Genomic DNA, 7,923 nt, shown 5'->3' with positions numbered 1-7,923 from the left:
AGCAGGATTAAAAAGAAGAAAATGGGGAAGGGAGGAGGGTCGCGCCAGCCTTTGACTTTGTAAAGACGCCTCCCCTTTACGAAATTCCTGGATCCGCCCTTGTAATGCAAGCAATGAGTTTGGTTATTTGTGGTTGACGCAATGATGGATTGAGAGGGGGCGCTTCCCCCTCTGGTGTCCCCTTTCTTTCATTTTTTTTTTTGGTTAAAACAACATAGATAAAAAGAAATATATGGGGGGTGCGGTAGCCTTTAATTTTGTAAAGTCGCCTCCCCTTTCCGGAATTGCTGGATCCGCCCCCGAAATGCAAGCAATGAGTTTTTATAATATTTGTGGTTGACGCAATCATGGATCGAGAGGGGCGCTTCCCCCTCTGGTTCCCCCTTACTATGTTATGTTAAAACAACAGAAATAAAAATAGGGAAGGGAGGGGGGGGGGGTTCCACGCCAGCCTTTGATTTTTTTAAAGGCGCCCCTCCTCTTTACGGAATTCCTGGATCCATCCCTGTTACGCGTTATGACATTTGCATTTAGTTTGAAAATGTTGACATCTATGGTCGACGCTTTATGACATTTGTGGTTAATCCCCGATTTTGACATTTGCGATTGACGCAATCGCGGATTGAGAGGGCGCATCCCCCATTGATGCCCCTCTCTTTATTTCGTCAACACAACAGAAATAAAAAGAAGAAAATAGGGAAGCCTTTGACTTTGTAAAGACGCCTCCCCTTTACGAAATTCCTTGATCCGCCCCTGTAATGCAAGCAATAAGGTTCGTCATTTGTGGTTGACGCAATGATGAATCGAGAGGGGCGCATCCCCCTCTGGTGCCCCCTTTCTTTTCTCTTCTTTTTTTTTTTTTTGGTTAAAACAACATAGATAAAAAGAAATGGGGGGGGGGGTGTGGTAGCCTTTAATTTTGTAAAGCCGCCTCCCCTTTACGGAATTCCGGGATCCGCCCCCGTAATACAAGCAATGAGGTAAGATATTTGTGGTTGACGCAATGATGGATCGAGAGGGGGCGCATCCCCTTCTGGTGCACCCTCACTGTAATTATAAGGTTAAAACAACAGAAACAAAAAAAAAAAAATGCGGGGGGGGGGGTGTCCCGCCAGCCTTTGATTTTGTAAGGCGCCCCCCCCCCCCCTTTTCCGGAATTCCTGGATCCACCCCTGTGACGCGTTATGACAGTGGTGGTTAATCCCCGATTTTGGCTTGTGGTTGACGCAATCGCGGATTGAGAGGGGGTGTATCCCCTTTACTGCTCTCTCTTTATTTTGTCAACACAACAGAAATAAGAAGAAGAAAAGCCTTGGACTTTGTAAAGACGCCTCCCCTTTACAAAATTCCTGGATCCGGCCTGTAATGCAAGCAATTAGTTTTTCCATTTGCGGTTGACGCAATGATGGATTGAGAGGGAGCGCTTCCCCCTCTGGTACACCCTCACTATGTTAGGTTAAACCAACGAAACAAAAATAAGAAAAGGTGGGACGCGCCAGCCTTTGATGTTGTATAAAAGGCGCCACCCCCCCCCCCCCTTCTTGGATCCGCCCTGTGACGCGTTGTGGTCGACGTGCTATGACATTTGTGGTTAATCAAATATTGATATTTGTGGTTGATGCAATTGCGGATTTAGAGGGGGCGCATCCCCCTAAATTTAGTGCCCCCTCTCTTTATTTTGTAAACAAAACAAAAAACAGGAATAATAAAATGGGGGGGGGGTGGCGAGGGTCGCGCCGACCTTTGATTTTGTAAAGGCGCCTCCCTTTTAATATGGAATTCCTGATCCGCCCTTCTGACGCGTCATTACATTTGCAGTAAAGTTGTAAATTTTGACATTTGTCGTCGACGTGTTATGACATTTGCAGTAAAAATGCAAATTTTGACATTTGTCGTCGACGTGTTATGATATTAGTGGTTGTTTTGACATTTGTCGTCGACGTGTTATGACATTAGTGGTTGTTATGACATTTGTCGTTGGCGTGTTATGACATATTAGTGGTTGTTTTGACATTAGTGGGCGATTTTGACATTAGTGGGCTCTACACGACCTTATATAGATAACGATTTATACCAACAAACTGAAGACTTAAAAAAAATACTCTAAATTAGTACGAGTGAGTGAGCCGAAATGTGTATATTTCAGCGTCATCATTATGTTTTGTTCTTATCTTGTTTGATTTGGATATTTTGCGCCCCTCCCCCATGTTCGAAACCGTTGGCGCCCTCTTTTGATCCAATCGGCAATCGCTTAAGAACGAAAGAAATTGAATCCGTTGCTCCGTGTAACATTTTGCCTGCTAAATATAAAAATGACATATGTGAACACAATAGACACTGTCATTTTGTCCACGTCATCATCACGTCTTCTTCTTATAATTTTTTTTTTCTTGATAAATTTTGGCGAGCGAGCGCAGCGAGAGAGCCAAACGTTTTCATTTGTATTTCAGCTTACAGAACATGGAATTCTTGTGTGAACACAATAAACATTTGTGACCCGCTACAACAAAATGATCCTAAAGTCGGGCGAGGTCGATTATTTGAAAATTGCACGACACAATTTCATAATATTTCTGCTTTAAATTGATATGTTTGACGTCTTATAAAAATAATCGGCTGCGGATATATCGATGTTTAAAAGAGAGCATGTCAAGACGTCTGGGAAATCACTGTTTCGAGAAAAGCGCCCTAAAAGTTCTCCTTGCGACGCAATCACAGTCAAGAGACACGCAAGTTAGTATTCACCTCCGGACAATAGAAGTTAAGCCCTAGCAACCCCTGAAATGCTCATTCAAACGCAGCGTCGGTGGTCTCCTCACCGACCAATCAGTGACCAGGATGCCAGGAGAAGTGGCTAGGCATAGCGCAACCCGCCCGCACGCACCAGTCGACTGGGCAGTGTGCGAGCTTCACGCTTCGGTTAGCGGCAAGCAGCAAACTGGCCAATGAGATCACTCTGGTCGTTGTTAGGGGCGGAGCCTACGTGTGGCGCTCAATCCAAATGTTCGAACCAGTTTCTGCTTCGTTGAAACGCCAAAAAAACATGGCCCAGAAAAATGCTATTTTTTGGTCTTTCCTTTCATTATTTTGCTTCAAAATTTCGACAGATGATAGAAGACATGTCAGACTCTAATAATATGTAAAATTCAGAAAATCGTAAGTTTTGACCAATTTTGATGCTCTAACTTCAAACTCGATTTTCACGGCTTCGACCGTGCGCGACGTTTTCTGCCCCCCCCCTATTCTCATTATGTTTTTTCCTTCTTTTTTTTTTCTTCGCTTTTTTTCGTTTTTTTTGCGCCCCCAAGGAGTGGCGCCCGGGGCACGTGCCCCCTAGCCCCCCCCCCCCCTCCCCCTCCCTAGATACGCCACTGTAAGACCAACAAATCTGGTCAGGAACAACCAATGCATTGATACCCTGATAGGATCCATAAATCTCAAGCGGTTTATTCCAAACCCCATAAAAACAGAAACAGAAACAAAATGCATTGAAAGGGTGGAAAATATTCAGAAAGGAAGATCCGTGTGCGTTTTTGTTTTTATTTCCATTGCAAATGGGAGTTTGGGCATTAGTCTGACGGTTCTCAAAAGGAAAAACAAATCTTGATATAATGGCGTTGATTGTGGATTGAATTTGTTGGTTGTTGCAGTGGCTGGTAAAGTGCGTGTTGAAACTGTTTAGATGTACCTTGAGTAACCCCTCAAAATATAATAATAATAATAAATCTTTGGTTTCCCTTTTGTTACACTCGATTTGGTAATCAAAATTACTATTTGAATGGCGAAAGTGATTAATACATGTTTGGTAGTACTTTTGTGATTATGTATTTTGTAACCAAAACTTAAAATAGTAATATATTTTGTATTAGTAATTACAAATTTAGATCTATTTAGATTTTAACAGAGATACACAGATTTTTTAGGTGTTAAACCTAAAGATGTGTCATATGTTTTATTGCTCTTGTTGTTAATGATGATGTTGTTGTTGTTTTTAACACCTAGTCTAGCCCTTTATGTGCCATGGTGGAAACCCCCTGTGTGCCACGTTATTCCGAGACACGAAGGTAGTCCCCATGCTTTGAGAAAGAATTCTGTTTTTCTAATTTGTATAACCTCTACAGATTTCTGTTAGGATGGGCATAATATTAGGCAAAGTTAAAGAGGAATGTCAAACACTGTTTCGATATCAATTGTATGGCGAATCTATTTTCAATTTGTCTTTCGAATGACCAGTTGCTACATTACTGTAACGGCATGACTTTTGCACATAAAACCGTGACAGAAATTTAGAATGTACGAGCAATCTTGTTGGGAACACCACATAGAATGCAAGCCGTATATGAGAGGAACAGGTCAGGTCAGGTCAGGTCACACCCGTAGCAGTTCTGCCGTTGGGGCACTGAGATGTCCTTCTCCAGGCTTCCTTATCCTCCGCCATTCTCACACAGATTTCCACCAGTTTCTCCACCCATCTCCTCACATCATCCACCCAATTCCTCTTTGGTCTTCCTTGAGCTCGTCGCCCATTCACCCGACCATGCATTATCGTATGCGCTAGTGTGCCTGGCCGTCGAGTGACATGTCCGAACCATTGCATTTTTTTTTTTAATTAATTAATTGATATGATTTATATAGCGCCAAATCCACTCTGCAGAGTGCTCTAGGCGCGGAAGGAAGAGAAAGTGAAGGAGATAAAGGACATACAAATATCAAGTACATGTAATGAGTAGTCAAATTGAGGCTTTAAGCAAGTGAGTTTTTAGACTGCTTTTAAAGGAGTCTGATGAAGAACAATTTTTTACGGCTGAAGGTAAGTTATTCCATAAGGTGGGAGCAGCATGGCCAAAGGCACGTGTGCCCCATATTGTAGTGAATCTTGGAATTATCAGAGAACCGGAGTTGGATGAGCGTAAAGATCTAGCAGGGATGTAATTATGGAGTAAGTCAATATTATACTGAGGAGCAGTGCCCTGAATGCAATGAAAAGTCAAAAGTAAAATCTTGAAAATAATGCGATCTTTGACTGGTAACCAATGAAGTGATCTCAAAATAGAGGTGATGTGAGTGTGCTTCTTGGATAGTGTGATGATGCGTGCTGCCGCATTTTGAAGCCTCTGTAGCATGGAGAGCTGAGTTTGTGGTAAGTTAAATAAGACAGAGTTTCCAAAATCGAGCCTAGAGGATATCAAGGCATGGACTAATTTTTCGGTAGAAGAGCGGTTCAAATATTTTCTAATGAAGCCGATATTGCGAAGTTGGTATCTTACAGATCTACAAATGCTAGAAACTTGATGAGACATAGTCATATTACAATCTAGCATTACACCCAGGTTGCGACAGGTTTGGGACACACTAATTGACATGCCGGAAAAGGAGATAAAATTAATGTCAAGTTTACCTAATTGTGTCTTCGAACCAAACATTAAAAACTCAGATTTATCCGTATTCAATTTCAAAGAATGTGAGTTCAGCCATGAATAAACATCGTTCATTGCATTCTCAAGCTGACTCAAAGCATGTAAGGCATCGGCCTGGTTAGGTTTGAAAGACAAATACAATTGAATGTCATCAGCGTATATGTGATAATTAATTTTGTGCTGGCGCAGTAAGTGTCCCAGGCTAATAAGATAGATGGAAAACAAGGTGGGCCCGCCCACAGAGCCCTGTGGAACACCGCATTTGAGAGGCATAGCATTTGATTTACAGCTGTTGACACACACTGCCTGTGAGTGGCATGAAAGGTAAGATTTAAACCATTCGTATGCCTGATCTTTTACACCAAGAGATTGGAGGGTGTTTAACAAAATTGCATGATTAACAGTATCGAAGGCGGAGGACAAATCAAGTAAAATCAAAGCAGTGACATTTCCACGATCCATTTCCTGTAGGATGAAGTTCGACACATTGAGGAGAAGGGTTTCTACGCTATGGTAAGGACGATATGCGGATTGAAAAGGATCGAATAAATTATTAACCAAGAGGTAATCTGTAAGTCTGGAGAAAACAATCCTTTCCAAAATTTTAAACAAAAATGGAAGGTTACACACGGGGCGGTAATTTTGGAGTGAATCTGGGTCTAAGGAAGGTTTTTTCAAAAGAGGTGTTATATATGCATATTTCAAACACGAGGGGACGTAACACTGATCAATACTTAGGTTCACAATCATTGAAATAATAGGAGCGAAAATGGATGAACAATCTTTTATCAATACAGTGGGGACTGGATCTAAAGAACATGACTTGGGAGGTAATCTGCGAAGAAGAGCTTGGACCTCGTCGGGATCAGTGGGCTTCAGGGTTTCAAGGGAAGCTGTCGTGAGGGGCTCCTGCGCCGATTCGTCTGGACAGAGACTGTTACTGATAGTCTCTACCTTATTCCGAAAGTAATCGATGAAAGTCTCGGCCATTGCAGAACTGTCCGTGTTGGACGGTAATGGTGAAGATTGCTTTCGATTGAGAAGGCGGTTGGCAACGGAGAAGAGCCGTTTGGAATCTTCGCCACAGTCTTCGATGAGACCCACGTAATAAGATCGTTTGGCCTTCTTCAGCAGGGAGTTTACCACACTCTTCTGAGCGCACAATGATTTCCTGTCAATTTCACTTTTACCGTTGGAAAGCCATTTGCGCTCGAGTCTCCTACGTTTCCGCTTCGCCGCTGCGATGTCAGAGTTGTACCACGGACAGTCAGTGCGTTTCCTGATCTTTCGAGTCTTTGCAGGAGCATGTATATTGAGGAGTCTGCTGAGCGCCGAGTTGTAATTTTCCACAACGCAGTCCACACTGTCAGTTGGGGAAGACATCAAATTGCAGCTGACAATATCCTCGGCGAATGCTGTCCTGTTGATTTTCTTGATATTGCGGCAGGTGAATTCAGACATAACACGAGAAGGCTTTACAAACTTGAGCAAGCAGGAAACTGCAGAATGGTCTGAGATACCGGAAAAGACCTTGGGGCTGGAGTAGAGAACATTATCAGAGTTTCGCACCATGATGACATCAAGAATATGACCCTTATCATGGGTAGGAGATGAGACGAGCTGGGAAATGCCATGGCCACTGATGAGATCATTGAACCTCAGCGTATTTGGGGCTGAAGTATTGTCAAAGTGGATGTTCAGATCCCCCGTGATCACCAAAGGTGATGGTCTGTACATAGTCTCATCAAGAAACTGTGAGAACTCGTCGAGAAATGTTGAGAAAGAGTGATTTCCAGGAGGTCTATACACAACGACGATGTCCACACAGGAGTGTGCGTTCGAAACTGTTCCATGCATTGACTCGAAGGTAGTGTATTTCCGTGATGGGTTTATGACAACTTGAAGGTTGTCCTTGTAGAGAAACCCAACTCCGCCTCCGCGCTTGGAGACCCTTGGACAGTGATGGAAGGTATAGCCACTCGGACGAAGATCGGCAATAGCTGCATCATCAGACGAGGACAACCAGGTTTCGCAGATACATGTGAAATCTAAACGGTGATCGGTAACAAAATCTTGGAATACTGAAGATTTATTACGTAAGGAACGGGCATTTGAAACACCTAACTTGAAATTGTTATCAAAACAAAAATGACCACCTCGTTTTCCCCTATGTGTCCTCCGCCTTCTGTTAATACCGAGAGAGACAATCCGATTCCAGACAGTGGGGTTATCATTGCGCCATCTAGTTGAAATATTCCTTGAATTAAATGAACGAAGGGTTTGTGTATCATATGATAATGAATGTCTTGAATTCGATGAGTTTTTGATTGTCGACAAATGCAGTCCACCACTCTCAGGGCCAGGATTCGGATTTATATCTCCAGATATCAATAACAAACTCTGAAATGCGGCCTCTGAGTTGGCATAATAGCGTACAGGGGTACCAACATATTTCCCCTTTGATGGATAGGCTTGTGCATAATGTGCACTAACATTATGAAGGCAG

This window comes from Diadema setosum, chromosome 10 (genome assembly GCF_964275005.1).
Source record: "Diadema setosum chromosome 10, eeDiaSeto1, whole genome shotgun sequence".
Classification (NCBI taxonomy): domain Eukaryota; kingdom Metazoa; phylum Echinodermata; class Echinoidea; order Diadematoida; family Diadematidae; genus Diadema; species Diadema setosum.
The sequence above is the reverse complement of the archived record's forward strand: the minus strand, read 5'-3'. Positions refer to the sequence as shown.